This window comes from Muscardinus avellanarius, assembly GCF_963383645.1.
Source record: "Muscardinus avellanarius genome assembly, chromosome: 8".
NCBI lineage: Eukaryota > Metazoa > Chordata > Mammalia > Rodentia > Gliridae > Muscardinus > Muscardinus avellanarius.
The window spans coordinates 9829243-9848101 of NC_137794.1; the positions used below are offsets into that span (position 1 = coordinate 9829243).

General features: G+C 39.6%; 1 protein-coding gene across 1 annotated transcript in view; it reads right to left on the reverse strand.

Moving 5' to 3' along the window:
* Nucleotides 1–18859, reverse strand: part of PKHD1 (PKHD1 ciliary IPT domain containing fibrocystin/polyductin) — a gene marked incomplete at both ends in the record, with an annotated part of 452539 nt that overhangs the window by 159517 nt on the left and 274163 nt on the right. The gene's annotated exons all lie outside the window — the stretch shown is intronic.

The following is an 18859-nucleotide window of genomic DNA, read 5'->3' on the forward strand; positions in this document are numbered from 1 at the left end:
ACCTCGCTTTAGAAGTGCCTATGAAATATCATGGAACTTTGCTCTTGGTGATCTAAATACCTGGAGAGACCAGTGATGATGTCATTAGACATCTAAATTTCTGTTTCCGATTCATTTTCTTCTTCCTCTACTGGCCCTCTCTCATTTTATCTTTTGACTCACCACCCTAGAAATAACTTTCTTTTCACCTACTCTGAGTCCCCTAAAATAGGCAACACTTTCAGCATTTGCCCCCATAGCCTTGGGGGTTGTGGTACCTTGTATGGCTTGAGTTTTCCAGCAGCCTGTAGTCAGTAAGAGACAGAGGAGAGGAGGAAGAGAGGAGAGGAGGAAGGAGCTGGCATCACATCCACCAAGTGGAGAGGGACAGTGAGACGTGTTTGGCCATTCCTATACTGAACATTATGCCTCTGTCATAGTTAGAGACAAAATGTGCCCTAAAGAGATCATCTATTAGTGTTCAGGGTTGATGCAATTGAGTCATGAGAAATGAAATCCCAGAAGTAGATAAATGCATTGTACTGGATTTACCTGAGTGCTACTTGGTAGACCAGTAGGATTTGCCTGGAGCAGGTGGTCCTTTAGGGTATGGATTGGGAAAAAAAGGTATATATATATATATATATATATTCTCCTCCCCTGCTTTCTCTCTCTTGCTTCCAACCTCCATGATTTGAGCACACTCCGTGTGCCCTCCCTCTCTCCACTTCTGTCCTCAGCCTCACCAGAAATGAAACTGAAACTGTAAGAAAATAAATCTTCTTTCCTTGAAGTTTCATTGTCAGTTTTTTTAGATAATAGCTGCAAGAATGCTGAAGGATACAGATATTCCTTTTCACAGAAGAGTCCAAGTACAATCAGAGGAAGGAGACAGACTTCTAATTTTATCTTTTTTTTTTCTGGTACTGGGCATGGAGCCCAGGGGCTACCTCTGAGCTACACCCTGAGCCCTATTTTTTATTCTTTATTTTGGAAAAGGGTCTCACTGAATTCAAATGACCTCACTAAGTAGCTGCAAAGCTGGAACCTCCTGTCTTAGCCTCCCGAATGCTGGGATTATAAGTGTGCTCCACCACGCCCAGCTAATTTTATCTTAATATATCATGCTAATCGATCTTTTTCTGAATATAACCACTCAAGCATTCTCAGGATACAAGCGTATTTAATCACTATTTAGGACTCCTATGAACATTTAATTTGCTGAGGTTTCTCATCAATGTCAATTGCATTAGTCTCAGATTTTTCTTCTTTATACAATTTCACCTAATTTTAGAACCCAATTTATATCCTTAAGAATGAATTGGAAGCTAGGAATGGTGGTGCACACTTGTAACCCCAGTACTTGGGAGGCTGAGATTGGAGGATCACAGGTTCAAGGCCAGCTTCAGCTACTTAGTCCCTCTGCAACACAGTGAGACTATGTTTTAATTTTAAAAAATAGGGCTGGAGGTGTAGCTCAGAGGTAGAATGCCCCTGGGTTCATTCCCCAGTACCCCCCCCCAAAAAAAAATAATAAATCAGATTTGGTGCGATGGTATACACCTGTAATCCCAGTACTTGGGAGCCCGAGACAGGAAGATCATAGGTTCTCGGCTAGCCTCAGCACTTAGTGAGACCCTGTTTCAAAATAAAAAATAAAATAGGGCTTGAGGGAAGCTTAAAGGTAAAAAGCCCTCGGGTTCAATCCCCAGGACCCCAAACACACACACTCTCTCTCCATATATCTTTGCCTTAGATCTGCCTATGACATATCATAGAATTTCCCTCTCAGTGTTCTAAATACATGGAGAGAATGGTGGCTGATATCATTTAAAATCTAAATTTCTGTTTTCAATTTATTTCCTTCTTCATTGTCCTGCCCTCTCTCATTTGAATCTCTGACTTACTGTCCTAGATATATTTTTTCTTTTCACACACTCCGAGTCCCCTAAAACAGGCAACACTTTCGTCATTCGCTCCCACAGCCTTGGGGGGGAGGTGCTCCTTTGATGGCCTGGTATATTCCAAAGTGATAGAAATTGACATAGCAAAATATCTTAAAAGTTATTCATCAAGCCAGGCGTGATGGCACACGCTTGTAATCCCTGCGCTTGGGAGGCAGAGACATGAGGATTGTGCTGGTTTGGAGCCAGCCGCACTGGCTTAAGATACCCTGTTTCCAAATACAAAATATAAAATAGGTCTATGAGTGTAGCCCTGAGGTAGAAGGGTTTCCAGGAACCCCAGTACCACAAAAAAACTTATCCATCAAATAAATGCATGCATTAAAAATAACATCATAAAACCAGATGTGGTAGTCCACTTCTATAATTCCAGTACTTGGGAGGCTAAGACAGGAGTGTCACAGGTTTGAGGACAGCCAGAATAAGTAGTGAGACCCTTATCAATCTTTATTTCAGGCACAGAAAAATTCATGCATTATTTTATTTTATTTTTAAATAATAAAGTTACTGGAGCTCAATATTATTAATTATGATGTCCAGTAGTTATATAAAACTTGATGTATAAGACAAACAAGGAACACATTGAACCTTCATTCTTGGACACAGTGACAGGAACAACTGTATGGACAAGACAACAGGTATACTAAAAACGTAAAAACAACCTGGACATCATTTCTGCTCAGCTACTTTCTTGTGGTTGGACCAAGAGAAATATTGCCTAGTGCCTAGGCCAGGCCCCTCCAAGACCATGGTCCAGGCATGTGTTGCTTCAGCACCACCGGCAGAGTTGATTCCAAATGCAGATCAATAGTATTTTTAAATTATCTCAATCTATACTCATGCATGTTAAAGTTTATAATCTTGCCTACTTTGTAAAATATAGTGCTAATGTCACCACTTCATGAAGCTTCACTGAGATTAATTATTTAATATAGCACCTGACATATTTAAAAAATTTAAGCTCATATTATCAACCGTCGCAAATGGGTATCATTATTACTAGTAGTATCACTGGTTTCAACATACTCTAATTATGGCTACTATCAATAAATGAAAGATCTGATATCTCTTTATGTGTCATATTCTTCTATAACATGATGTTTACATATCTTGATCCCTTGGGGGCTGAAAATAGAAAGTTTGAATACATCTACAATTTCCTCTTGGTAATATTTTGTGACCTTCTGATTTTAACTCATCCCTCTGACAGCTACTACTCAAATAACCTGGAATCCTGGAAAAAAAAAATAAGCACAGTATTGGCATCCTGGTGTTGTCCTTATAAACGCCATGTGAGTTGTGTTTGTCTGCAATGGGAGATAGTAGAATTATGGTGGGAAAAGAAAATAAACTAGATAGTGGAGCCTATAAAAACTGTAGTTAAAGTTTTTCCTTTATAGGTGAGGCTTAGACTAATCATGGTATGGCAAAAAAAAAAAAAACTATGTTATCAATAAAATCTTCTGTTTTCTAAGAATCAACCAGTCTCTGCCTTCTTTTTGTTATCTGGAAATCCTTGGCAGGAAACTATTTAAGTCTTTGGTCCTGGTTCTCCTTCTCCTTTGGGAGGGGGGGGATGCCCACATTTCTCACACAGCTTTAGGGAAGAGACTCATAACCATACTTAATGTATAAAAGCTGTGATTTCCATACAAACTGCTGCTTTCCCAGAAAAATGTAAAAGCGCTCTTTACCAGTCGAAAATTCTTTAACTATTTCCTTCCTTCTCTGTTAGAACCACCTCATCCAGCTCCTTCTGCCTAAGGACTACCCCTTCAAGTCACACTTTCTGATATAGAAGATAATTTCAGAAGTGAAGGAAGAAGGTTTTTGGATTCATTCAGATGGGCAAGATAACGCCAAGTACATACAGCACAGTCGTTTCCTCTTCACTACTAGGATTTAGGCCTCAACTGTTCTCCAAACAGGAAAGCTTGGGCCCCTTCCCAGTAGGCACTGTAGCTCTGAGCCACATGGACATTTCCAATATTTTCTCACTTGCACTCTTCTTTTATAGTTTCACCACAGAAGAAAACAAACAGAAACAGGTGCATCTACCCTATGCAAATGAGAAGAGGTAACCTCTGAAACTATTTCACAGCAAACAGAAGATCCCCAAGCTGCTCAGGAGCTAAAACCACAGGAGGTGTGTGGCTGCTGCCTAGATTCTAAGCCACAGGAGGCCTGCAGGCTGGGGAGGCAGTAAATCCCTTGAGAGCTCTAAACTCCTGATTGGCAAGAGACACTAGGCCCATCAGTTCCTCAGGTGCTGAGCCACAGGAGGCCCATCCACTGCTCAGGTGGAGGGGTGGGAGGAGGGAAAAAGCAAGCTGTGTGCAGGAGCCTCAGTGAAGGGCCACCAGCTCACCAGGGGTGAAGGTAAATGAGAGGTGCCTACTGGGAATACAGAGTTCACAGAATGCCATTAAGAACAGAGTGAGCCCTGCCTCGCTTGCATAGAGCAACTTCTCATCTGCAGAAAAAGCACATCTCACAAAGGGAAAGTTTCTGGCCCAGGGGTTCTAAAGAAATTCTGTGTTGAAAGAGTCCTAGACCAAGTTCTACGGTTGACCTCGAGGACTCCTGGACAAGATGTGCACATCCTCCACCTCCTCCTCGGTTGTCAGTTGCTAGAAGATTAAAGGCCTGACCTCCCTCCACTCGTTCCTTGTTTGCCAAGATGTTTGGTGCAGCAGTGAAATGCATGTCCCTCTCAAGTTTCCAAAGTCCCTAAAAATACTTTAGGAGGAACCGATTGGTCAATAACTGCCTCTCGCTCTCCCAATGACTCACTCTACCATCTATGAAGTCTGAGCTACTTACCAACCGTTGTGCTGTACAATGGAGACACAAAAAGTCTAGTAAGACACCTCGGCCCTCAAGATGACAGAAAAGAAAATAATAATTACAGCCCAGAGCCTAGGAGAGAATATGCCCAAGGTATTGTAGGAACAGGAGGGAAGGAGAATTAAGTCAAATGGAAATTCAAGGACAAACTCCAGATGAAAAGACAGTACATTGAATGTTAAATGACAAAAAAAGAGATTCGCTGAAAGACAGTATTAGGGTTGAGAGTGGTAAAGAAAAAGAAAGGGGAGATGGAAAAAATTATATGCAGAGAGAAGAGCAAGGATAAATAACAAGAGAGCTGACACCATCAAAAAGGGTGCGAAAAGTAGTTAGAGGGGCACCTTACAGCCAGATCTGCACCCCAAAAGAGAACACAAACTTTACTCTCAAAGATTTAGGAAGTCCCACAAATATTATATAAGAGGAAGGCTCATTGAAATGAAGAGAGTCTGCTTTGGACCACTTGGCCAAAATACTCAGGTTTCTATAAAGGTAAGCTTGTTCTAAAAGTAAAGTAAAAAAAATAATTAAATTCATATTCTGACTTTAGTTCTGTTTCCTGAAGTCAATTTGCTAATTTTATATTTTGTGATTTAATTTTGGAATATTATTGAAACTATATATATATTATATGATATATATGTGTTTGTGTGTGTGAGAGAGATGCATATAGTTTGCTGTCACAGACTTTAATGAAAATTTTGTAGTAAATAAACACAAATGTGGTTTCAAAACTCAAATACTAAATATTCCTTCTCTAGAAGAGTAAAATTTTAAGCATATGTTCCCAGTACTGTTTACTTATACATGTAGTGATAAGTTGATAATTACATATATGTATATATACAATATTAGTATATGAATATTATCTACATAATAAAACATACACAAAGAGAAGACTTTCAAAGGATATAATAAAAATGGATGAAGAATAAATTGTAATATTTACTATCTTCTCTGAGATGAGTTCTCTTTTACATCATCTTGGAAGTGCCTTCCTAGACAGCTAACACAGACCAGACCCTCCTCCCCTGCACTTTGTGTATTTGCATATGGGTGCCAGCACACTAGTCAATAAATCATCAACTAAATGAAGAAAAGCAGACAGAAGAGGAATCAGGGGCACTCATGAGGTAACATGTCTGCGTCTATGTGGTGTGCTATGGAGCCAATGAAAGGTTGAGCAGATTATGGCATGGTTGTGCACGCCTGTGATCCTAGTACTTGGGAGGCAGAGACAGGAGGATCACAGGTTCAAGGACAGCCTAACAACATCGGTAAGGCTAAGCAACTTAGTGAAACCCTGTTTTAAAATTCAGAGCTAGAATGTCCCTGTGTTTAGTTTCCAGTAACTAAAACACACACACACACACACACACATACACACACACACACACACACACACACACACACACGTTGAGATAAGGCTAGGAACGCTGCTCAATGGTAGAGCCTAGCATGTGCAAGTCCCTGAGGTGAGTCCTCAGGAGAGAGACAGACAGACAGACAGATAGACAGACAGACACAGAATATGATAAAAACCATAGAATGAGTTCTTGATTCCTTTTCTAGTCTAAGAAGGGCAACTTGGAGCTGAGCCAGAAGAGTAGAAAGAGAACATTTCACCTGAGGGCAGTCAGGAGGCTTCCAGAATAGCCTCTGTTTATTCTGGGCTATCAGAAACAGATTTTTTTTTTTTTATGGGAAGTTTTTCTTTCCCACCTCCTCCCTGGAATATTCACAAGTCAAAAATATGGGAACCACTCTACATCAGAGGTATGTCTCTCTATTCCTTTCCAGAGGTGTATTTGCTAAAATACAATCCTATTTATATAATTTTTCATTGGACTGTGCCCATTCCATGGGGTTTTAGTAAGAAAAAAATGCCACTGTGGTAAGGATGAGAGTTACCAATATCTGAACTCAGTGGAGAGAAATTCTGCTCTGAACACTCATTCCCCTGGACCTCTCATGAAGAAAGTGATTCCACAAATCTACTGTCCTGGAGCCACAACACTAACAATGGAAGCGAAAAAGATTATTGGTGCAATAGTGTACTAGAAGCCAGCAGAGCAATGTTGCCCTTTGCCACTTGTACCACTGGAAACAGCCAAGCCTGGCACACTGCATTCATCAATGGGCTTTGCAGACACCCCCTCCCCACACACGACTGCCACCTGAGAAAGGCAATCAGATGAGTAATCCCACTGCTGCCCAACGAGACAAAAGTCCAACACAATCTAGAAAAAAAAATTCATTTTTGTCAGACTCTAAACTGCCATCAGGTGATATTATCTTGTAGATAAAGAGATGGTCTCATACTGGGTCCAGGGCTTGCAGGGCAGCACTGAGGTTACAAATGAAGAAGAGGGAGGAGAAGCCTTTAGACCCCGGAGTGCATAGCACACTGATAGACAGAAGCCCAGCCTGAATAATGAAACTAAAGCCAAAGGGAGTCACATACCACTTAAGGTATTTTGTTAATCAAGTGCTATTATTCCCAAATGTGGGGATATGCCTCCAAGAAATACTTATTCCTTTCTTTTAAAATCTATTTCGCAATGGTAGTATCTGTGCGTGCATCTTGACCCTTTTACGTGGCAGTCTTTGAGAAGCTGCATTTTAATTATTTTCTTATGTTGACATAGATGTAGCATAATAAAGTAGAGACTCAAGGAATACCAAGCCCAAGATTTGATTCCTTACTGTCTCTATGATGTCTGAGCTATTTCTTGGTTTTACCTCTTTGGATCTATTTCCCACAGCTCTAAAATGAGTAAAAACTACAGCAAAGAGGTTGCCTCTCTGTATTTATTCTTCCCTCCCTGAGTCATGGAATCTAAGTTTAAGCTGAATACACTGCCACTTAGCTGAAAAACTACAATTCCCAGCCTCCCTTCCAGCTTTATATGGCCATTTGGCTTAGTATAGAACAATTAGGTACAAACAGAAAGGTCACAAGACTCACAAGAAAAGTCCACTCTCCATGCTTGTTGGAATATGGTTGCAAAGACTGGAGCTCTATCAGACATGCTGGCCCACAGGATGATTTTGGAATAGAAGCTACAAGTGATGGAGCAAGAAGACAGGATTCTGTTATAGTTTGATCTGGAGTATCCTCCCAAGAGCTCATGTGTTGGCAGCATGGTTCAGAGGTGAGCCTATTGGGCAATGATTGGATCATGGGGCTCTGACCTCATTAATCTTTTTGATGGGTTAATCCATTGAGATCTGAATGGATGAATGGGATGTGGGACCTAGTTGGAAGAAGTCAGTTACTAGGGATATGCATTAGAAGGATTCATCTACTTCCCAATTGCTATGAGCAGAGCATCTTTCTTCTACCTTGTCCTTTTGCCATGATGTTTCTGCCTTAGAGTAAGCCAACCATGGATTGCATCCTCTGAAACCATGAGCTGAAATAAATTTTTGCTCCTCTAAGTTGTTTCGGTCGGATATTTTTGTCTTAACGATGAAAAACTGAATAGCACATAGTCCAACACTATGAAAACATTAAACCGACTATTTTTCATGTAAGAGAAATATCACCTCCTATTTTTAGATCTTTATTCCTCAAAGAAGACTTGATCTTACTAACAACTGAGCACCTAACTTCACAGTATGGTTGTGTTAGATTAGGTGTGAAAGTACTTTGTGCTCAAAGAGTTTTCCTGGAATACTGGCATGATGATCTGCTCTGTAATAAGAGGGTTACATGGTTATATACGTATATATATAATTTTCAAAAAAATATACATATGTATATGTGAAAAACAGCATATAATATATCTTCCTCTGAAATTTGCACAGCTCATATGATAATAGAGAGGAATTTGAAAATTCCTAATGCAAAGAAAGAAATTTATCTTTGCTTAGTCCAAAATTTCCAAAATCCATGTCTTGTTTAATATTCCTCACGTGACCACTATATGGATCCAACTTAATGGAAAATATTTTGAAAAATGCTAAGTAAATGTACAGCTAATAATGGTTAATATTTAAATGGTTGTTTTAATGCTTATAATATAGTTTATAATTTAATTCACTTCCCTCCAGTACAGATCCCCATGGTATATGCTCTCATCACCTGAATGTTCCTATAGCTCATTTGCTAATTTAATTGATTCTTAACTACAAGTGTTATTGTATTTCTGTCTCCCTACTAGGCAGGAAGACTCAGGTGAGTATTGGAATTGTTTTGCTTACCATTTTATTCCCCACATAAGGCCAAGTATCTAGCATATAAGAGGTGTGTCAGTAAATAATTATTCAATAAATGCATGATTTCTGAACTTTGCTTTAATATCACATACATTATGCAAATGGCATGAAGTATAAATCAATTTTGAAGAAGAAACAATACTCATTCCAAAATGAGATTTTAATCTTTGTTATCCCCTTTCAATAGCACATAGGCCATTAACTCTGCCTGGAGTGCCCTGTATGTTATCTTAATGAGCCAAACTTTAAGTTCCCCTCCTCAGAAACATTATTTAAGGAAACATAAGCAAGCCTGAGGAACAGGCTTTTTGATGGATAAAACTGGGACTTAGGTTTGTGAAAAAAAGAAAGAATACTTCAAAATTGTCAGCATACCCCACTACTGGGCTCCATTAACCTGCATGTCTAAGACAGATGATCACTTACCTGGCTGAGAATTAATGTTGGCTCCTGGCTAAAGCTTATCTGGGGCTGTCAACCACCCTGAAAAATATGGGCTCTCCACATAATTTTTGGATTCCCATTGCCTAAGGATGGTGTTCCAGAAAAGGAGCATTTCAGTAGAAGTGAGACACCCAAGGCAAAAGGGTCTTGTGATTCGGCCTTGAACTCCTAGAACATTACCTCTACCTTCTACCAGTCAGGCAAGTGGCTAAAGCCAACCCAGATTCACAAGGTTCCGGAAGGATTAGTATGCATTCACATGAAGGGATAACATTTATGGCTGCCTTTTTTGGAAAAATTTTGCAATGACATTGAAAGTATGACAGGTATTAGAACTAGCACCAGATTATTATTATTATTATTATTATTATTATTATTAATCTTCATAAATACACTATAGCTCAAATTTTATCTCTAATAGTTTTATAGCTGCATCAATATAGTTTCCTTTTTAATCCTAACTGATTTATTTTATCAAAAACATTATTTTGAGAATGGATCTAGTCTTCGCTGGATAACTATAGGGAGTTAGGGCACAAAAAACGTAAAGAAGCCCAGGGCGATGGAATAGCATGGTAACCTAAAGACCAACAATGAGCCATCAGGTTATTCCTGCGCCTGTTGGCACATCTGTACCTACAACGCCTAGTCACTTGGCCAAATTCTTATCTTTAAACCTTTGCATATGAAGAGACTCTGAAAGCCCCCTTAAGGAAGTATAATCAACTCAAGAAATGGCAACTATACCTAAACCAATAATAGGGAAATCATGAATTATTTAATTCTACATTCCAAAAATATCTGCATGAAAAACAGACCATAAAGCAAAGAGAAAAAGAAGTAATTCAATTAGAGCGAGTGAATGAAATTCTGCTCCACATTAAAAACTTCCATGGGCAGTGTTCCTCCTCGGCTCTTACTTTTCCAGCCCTAACCAGGAGGGTAAATACATATGCAACCACTCAGGCCCCCTTCTCTTGCAAGAAATGCCTCTGTCTCCTCACAGAATATTAAGTCCATGAAACACGGTGCTTGGAGAAATAAAACTGGGGAAATACACGCTTATGCATTTAAATCAAGAAAAAATGCCATTAACCCTTAGAAAATTTGTTATAGCACAAATCATAGAATGTGAGATTGCTATGAATTTTGAAGGTGATTTCTTACCAGGTTGATCCACACATCCCAGTTGGCCTCAGACTTTCCAGGTTTTGCCACTAAAATCCCTGTGTACTGAGAAATCCCTCAGTCCTGAGAAAACCAGGATCATGGATCAACCAATTTATTAGTACTTTTAAAGGGAGTAGTTTCTAATACCAGCATCTCTGAATAAAGATAAAAATCTCTAGATGCTATTTGATTTTTCCAGGAAAGAAAAGAGGTAACCAATGAACTCCGATAGACTAACGCTACCTGTTCTAAGTAATACAACTTCAATTCTTACCTCCGGAATTGAGCTAATTAGTGGTGTGCATATTCCCTAAATCATCTTCAAAGATATTTATCATGTTGCTTTGGATTTCTGTAACACATTTGAAAATGACAGTGGAATCTTACAGACACAGCCTATTCTATTTCCTCCACGTGAACTGACTGAGCTATGCAAATAAACCAGTTTGGTTAGACTGAACTCATCCCATGAGCCTATTAATACGTTATATTTGGCAGCATTCTAACCAGAAAGTGACTAAGGACGACCTTGCTGTCACTCTACAAGTCTACTGTCTCATCAGAGTAACTGATTTAATTTTAATAAAGATAGGCTGCATTCTCGAAGAGACTGATCAAAACCAAATGTGTGCGATGGTATGACAAGAGATGTTACGTTATATTTGCATTTGATTTGTAGGACCCACCAGAGAGTATGAAGTTTATTCCCAGACAATTTCTAACTTACTAACCTCCTAGTCAATTCTTGGTCTAGCATTGCCAGCCTGCGTCGACTTGGTAGGCTCTTTCTTGTTCTCTGTTGTAGTTATTCTACCTCCATCATTGCTCCTCCTTTGATATCTTTACTGGCCACTTAAATTAGAAGTTTCCCTAAGATATTATCCTCTACTCCCTCTGTATATTTCTCTGCAATCGCTGGCATGTTGGTGGTTCCAACCCTCAGATAATTCCCAACTCTTCCTGAGTAAATTCTTCTGAGGTTTGCCAAATCTAGAGCCAGATTTGTAATTGGTTTTCCTCCCAAATTCCTGGACTACATTTTCGGTTACCAACTAGGCATCTGCACATGAAATTTAGCACATTTCTATATAATGGGGGTTATGTCTTCTCCTTTCTAAACCCATTCCTTCCCCTGAATTCTCTATTTCTATTGACCACCCATGTCCAGTCTTCTGCATGCAAGAGTTCTGGTCATTATTAAATGACTAATTTTCCTTCACTCTGCCTAACTGATCAAATGCCAACTCCTGCCAATCTTGCTTCCCTACTAAGCTTACAATATATGTGGATTTTCATAGCAATCACCCCATGCATTTACTACTATCATCATGCTCATTAACTATATGACAAATTCCAGGGTATACCCTAAAATCTTAAGGAGACTAATACATAGTCCTTTTTGTTCCCCATGGGGTTGGGGATTAAACACAGAGACATTTTACCTCTGAGCTACACCCCCCCAGTCCTATTTTATTTAAGAATTAGTTGTAAACTTCAGATGGAAGTCTGTAGAGGTTATGCAAGAGTAAAAAGATGCTATAGCTGCCCAAACCAGCATATATCGAAAGTGATGGGACACATCATGAGTGTTTTACAGGGATACCTGCTAGGTTCCTCTTGGGTTGAGACATAAGGTTTCTAGTAGCCCTAGACCTCTGGGACACTGAGGGAAGAGAATATGAAATTGTAAATTGTTTCTCTAGATGAGGGTAGTCAGGCATGGTGATACATGCCTGTAATCCCAGTACTTGAAAGGCAGAGACAGGAGGATTGCAGGTTAAGGCCAGCCTCAGCAAGTAGTGAAATTCTCAACAACCCAACAAGACTCTGTTCCCAAATAAAAAATAGAATTGGGCTGGGGTGTAGCTCAAAGATAGAATGCCTCTGGGTTCAACCCCCAGTACCACACACAAACACACACACACACACACACACACACACACAGATGAGGGACACTGGGTATGGTGGCTCATGCTTGTAATCCCAGCATTTGGGAGGCTGAGACAGGAGGATCGTGGTTCAAGGACAGCCTCTGCTACTACTTAGTGAGGCCCTTTGCAACTCAGTGAGACTCTGTTTAAAAATAAAGAATTAAAAAAATAGGGCTGGGGGTGTAGCCCCTGGGTTCCATGCCCAGTATCGCCAAAAAAAAAAAAAAAAAAAATAGGTGAGGGTAATGAGCAAACTACACCTGGGTCTGCTACATATCTCACATTTACCCAAACCTGCTCCCCTATTCCCACCCAAATTGGGATCTGCTACCTCAGGGAATTACGTTCTCTTCTAAAATCACTGTAACTTATGGTACTAATACGAATATACTTTGACAGTGAGTATGCTTCCCAGGTGAGTGAGAACAGGAAAGGGCTTGAAGAAAACCATTTGGCGAGAGTAAAACTCTAATTAGTTCCAGCAAGTTAGCAAGCCATAAAGAGTGCCAGGGCCGACATGACTTTGGATCCCAAGAGGAGATTCTAAGTGAGTTCTAATTAGCCTAGAAACAAATACTACAATTGAGTCTAGCAGAGATTGACACATCGGGATTAAGGAAAGGGTGATAACCCATTTCAACATATTTACATTGTTATTTTCTTTTTGCCATTTATAAGAAATTTTAAATAGTTGACATTTAATTAAAATCTCATTTTTTTGGTAAAATATATATACATAGCTGTATTTGTTTGTTTGGTACTGGAGATTGAACCCAGGGGCGTTCTACCTCTGATGTACACCCCAGAACTTTTTACTTATTTGTATTGGTTTGTTTGAAAACAGAGACTCTCCAAGTTGCTGATAGTGTTGCTACATTGCTGAAGCTGTCCTGGGAACTATAATTCTCCTGTCTCAGTCTCCCAAGTACTGGGATTACAGGTGAGTATCACCTTGCCTGGTTTTAATTCCTTAATTTCATTTCCTGGCTTTCTACTCTAGGGATAAAGAAAAGCACTTTCGGGCAGATGAGAAGTAGTGTACTGATATAGAACATTTAAAATAATAATAAATAAGAAAATTAAGGTCTGATTGTTGAGGCATGCCTGTAATCCCAGCATCTAGGAGGCTGAGATGGGAAGATCTCAAGTTCAAGGCCAGCCAGCCTTGGCAATTGAGTGAGACTTGGTCTCAAAAATAAAAAGGGCTAATGATGTAGTTCAGAGGAAGAGTGATATAGGAAGGAAGGAAGACAAGTACAAGAAAGAAGAAAGGGAGGAAGGAATGAAGACCAGAAAGAAGGAAGGAAGACAAGAAAGAAGGAAGGGAAGAAGGAAGAAAGACCAGAAAGGAGGGAAGGAAGACAAGATAGAAGGAAGGAAGGAAGACAAGAAAGAAAGAAGGGAGGAAGGAAGGAAGACAAGAAGGAAGGAAGGAAGGAAGGAAGGAAGGAAGGAAGGAAGGGAGGAAGAAAGGAAGGAAGGAAGAAAGGAAGGAAGGAAAGAAGAAAGGGATCCTTTGACTAATCTGTCTTCAGGAATTCTGTAATTTCTGGTTAATACAAGCAAACAGAATCTGAATAAGGTCTACCTAGATAGAAAAAAAAAAAGCACAAATTTAGCATCCTTAAAACACCTTTTAAATTAAGTCAGATACATCTGCTCTTAATTACACACACACACACACACACACACACACACGCACGCACGCACACACACACATATAAACAGATATACGGTAGTAAAGACAGCTGCAAATTCTCTGCTTTTCTTCCCAGTGAGGGATGGAAACTGATCTTCCTCCCCTGCACTAGGACTGACCTCTGCACTTGCTTGACCAACAGAATGTGAGGGCCACTAAGTGGGCTCAGAAGGCATGCAGCTTCCACCTGGTTGTCTTAGACCACTCACTTTGGGGCACTCTTTCTCTTAAGCTACTCTTTCTTGGAACCCGGACACCATGCTGTGAGGAAGCTCAACAGCTCCACAGAGAAACCTCTGAAGGAGGGAACTGAGTCCTCCCAGCAGATCTCCGTAGAGAAGCTCCCAGCCAGTTACCAGCTCCAAAAGCCAGGCATAAGAATGAGTCATCTTAGCTGGGCGTGGTGGTGCACGCTTGTAATTCCCGCACTTGGGAGGCAGAGACAGGAGGATGCACTGGTTCAAAGTCAGCCTCACTGGCTTAAGAGACCCTGTTTCCAAATAAAAATATAAAAATAGGTCTGGGAGTGTAGCCTGGAGGTAGAAGGTTTCCAGGAACCCCAGTACCACCAAAAAAAAAAAAAGAATGAGTCATCTTAGCCACGTAGTCTTCGATAACTTCAGTTCAGCTATTATCTCACTGAAATGAGTAGAAGAATCTAAACAAAAGCATCCTGGGCTAGCCTTTCCCTGTAAAAGTATGTAAAGAATAAAATGTCTGTGTTTAAGCTGTGAGGTTTCTGCAGTTTGGTAGGTTATGGTAACGTTCCCAAACATCCACAGTACAGCTGCTACCATTCTGATGCCATGCATAATTGAAAAACTGCCAGTCCTTTAAGCATCAATTCCTTCCCTTCCTGTTTGTTAATTTGTGAAAATTAAAGTGGGTGGTAACTGTAGGATGTTTCTTTCCCATCCAAATGGTACAAGGCCAACATTATAAGAACTAGTTCAGCTACAGAAACAACACCGATGTTTATAATTTTTGCCTTCCGATTGCTGGTGCAGATCTAAATCTTTATGTGTGCTCGTTGTCATAAATTAGCTATAATTAAAGATGAGAAAAAAATAAATCAAGCTAATAATTCTATAATTACAATATTTTACTCCTTTCCTGAAAAATTACCTCTTGACTTACGATCATCTTACCTCATATCACCTATCCGGTAGGCCTTGCAATTTAACGAGGAAATGCATCAGATATTTCTATCTTTGAATATCGTGTGGCTCTGATGAGCCTCTCTGCTTTTTCAAAGTATCCACGTATTGAAAACCAGAACAAACAGAAGGACTATTGTAAAAAGAAAGCAGTACACTCTCATTCATCTCTTCAAATAAGAACAGTTCAAAGTAATATAGAAAATGAAACGGCGAATGCTACCACAACACACACGCGCTAGAAAAGATGCTGGAGGGTACATGATATCATATCTGTACCCTTCAAAACAGAATCCTATCATTTGGAATTATAGCACATCCTCCTTCCATTAAGCCTGCCCTGTGCAAAAATGGTGTCATCCTGCCAAGGCTGAGACTCCTTCAGAGGAAGCTCTGGAACTGTCTTACACAATCCCTCTTGGGTCAGCTCAGGACAAATATGGAGAAGCAACTAAAGGGATAATTTTTCCAACTGACCAGTTGTTCTTTAAAAAGGCTTAATATTTTTGTGCTAAGTTAAATAGAACTTATTCCTATTACTTATGATGTCTAGAATTCAGTGGCCAATTCATCCAGTATTTAGGGGGCAAAGACATCCAGATATGTGTGCTTGTAAGAGGCAAAATTATCATCAACTAAACCATAAGAACAAATTCTTCATGATCACCCCAGTGTAATGCAGAGAAAAATTTACAGCTCTTTCAAAATCCAATGTCTATAAAGACAGAACGCCTTGAAGGAAAATGGTACCATACTTAAGATAGTGATATCTTTTATTAGTACAGTAAAGTCTTATTTTTATGGAATAGGATGGGTCTGAGGTCATTCCATAAAATTGATTTCCCAGAAAATGGAAATAGGCAATTTACCCGAAGAATTTTATTGAAAAATTATGCTATTCTATTTGAATAATGATGGGAATGTTCTACACGTTTCCTTTATTAATGAATTAAAATACACAAAACACCATAAAATTATATTAGAGGTTCAAAAGTATCACTTAAATCTTCTTTACCAGTCACTTTCATTTTGTAAAATCAGCAGTTCCATTAAAATCGTATTATGTAAAAATGGGTTTTTACTGTAATAATAGTTATTACCTATTTAGCTCCCAAGGATGTTGTGAAAATTAAATAATAAGCCATTGGAAAGCAAATACAAAGTGTTGCTAATACCAGAGGCCAAGAGGGGCAGTCAGATGGAAAAATGAAGGAAAAGACCACCTGATCTATCACAAATCACAGCTTTCATCTATAATTTCATTACCACCCATATTCTTCACAGTGGTCCTGTGCACTGGTGCTATCTCCTTAAATCTTCATAATGTGATGATATATTAATTATAATCCTCATGTTAGAGATGAGAGTCAGGAAGGCTAGCACCCATGTCACGCAGTTGGTAAATGTCAAATCCTAATGCAAACCCAGGTTGGTTCTAATTGACAGCTTCTTATATATCCCACTGCAGAATTCTCCATATCCCTGTGTCTCAGGGCTGCACCTCAGATTCATATGCCATCCTTCAAAGTCCATTCCAACTGCTTCTTCCTCCACAAAGCCCCTTTTGTACTCACTAATATGCTTTGATTCTAAACACATTCTACATTCTGCGCCAAGTAGAACTATTTGTTTATTGTTCCGTAGGTGTGTTATTAACCTAGCTCAATCACCAGCGGTCTGAGATCATGGCCGTATGCAATTTGCCTCTGGTGCTCAGACTGTGAGTACTTGGTACTGTCCTTTTAACATGGTGAGTTTTTAGTAAATACTTATTAGACTGCATTGGGAAGAAATGTTTATTACAACTATATTTGCTGGAAGATGCAAGGAAAATGCTTTTACTAATAGCTTATCATATTGGATCCCTGTTTGAGAAGTTTCTTTTGATTTTCAAGAGATTGTGATGAGATTATTCAGGCAGAGCATGTTATATGCAATAGGTATTCAATAGTAGTTTGTATGTGTGTGAGTGTGTGTGTGTGTGTGTGTGTGTGTATATATATATATATACATATATATATAGTGTGTGTGTGTATTTTTGCTTTTAGTCCTAGTTAAAAGAACAACATGAACAATAAACAGAGGAACATAAATTCAGTATAATATGGAGCCTAATTTGCATGAATCAGAACAAGGAAAGTTAGTTACTTTTAAGAAAGGAGAACTGCTAGGAGTGGTGGCACACGCTTGTAATCCCAGCACTTGGGAGGCTGAGACAGGAGGATCGCACAGGTTCGAAGCCAGTCTCAGCTACTTAGTGAGGCTCTCAGCAACTTAGTGAGACCCTGTTTCCAAATAAAGTATAAAATAGGTCTGGGAGTACAGCCCAGAGGTAGAAAAGACCCTGGGTTCCACCCCAGTACAATAAATAAATACATAAATAAATAAATAAATAAATAAATAAATAAATAAAATTAAAAAAAAATAATAGAGTTACAGATCTGAATCAAACGCCCAAATTTTCTTCTCCAGCTTCTTTACTTACTAATGAATTAAAACTGAACAAGTTACCCCCTTTTGTGATTTTTCATCTGTAAAAATGTGGGTAATAATCGGCTCCTCTTACAGAGTTGTCACGAGGATTAAGTAAGAAAATCACTGCAGAACACTTAGCATCATGCATGGACACACCAAACAGTCTGGTTCCACTGGTAACTATCATTATAATTAATTTGAGTAATATCATCAAATCATTTCATAATTCTTAAGAATCTGTCAAAAGGTACACCATTATTTTCTACTGACTCCTAAAGGCTGGAAACTGTGCTCTGTTGAAGCCAAAGACTGATTTTTGCTGTTAGGTCACGGATGGTGGCAATGAACTCCTACCGTTCATCCAAGCATCACTCTTGAAGTATCTGTCTTATGCCAGGCTCAGGTGAACACATGTTCAACAGAGGGGAGGGATGAAGGAAACAAAGACGGTCAAGAGAAGGTGAAGAATTCGGAGAGAGGAAAACCTCAGCAGAAAGAGGAGGTAGAGGCAGTCACCAGCCCCTCAGGAGTCGCGGTATCAGGAAAGGTTTGCCCAAGTAACAGGTGAAACAGACTGCACAACAGCTCCTGCAGAAGACTCAAAACCGAGCAGCACCAGGGATTCAAATGCTGGCAAGTAACAGGTCAGTGGCTGGCATCAGGAGACAGGTTATTGAAAAAGAAGAGACAGCAATAGGCAAAGAGCAAGAGTGGCATTCCAGGTTGTACATCCCTTCTCCCTCGTCTGTCTTTTCACCTGAGAGCTGAACATGATGAACAATGCCTATGCAGGTTTCAAAATCATTGCTTGTCTCGGAGGGCGGGCTACAGGCACCCCACATATCCAGTGCCCATGTTCCCCCTTGCCCCACAGCATAGATTTTTACTATTTAAGAGAAGCTGTATGGAGAATTCAGATCCATTTTTTCTGAGCTGACCCTGAACCCAGAATGAAGGGTGGCGGAAAAG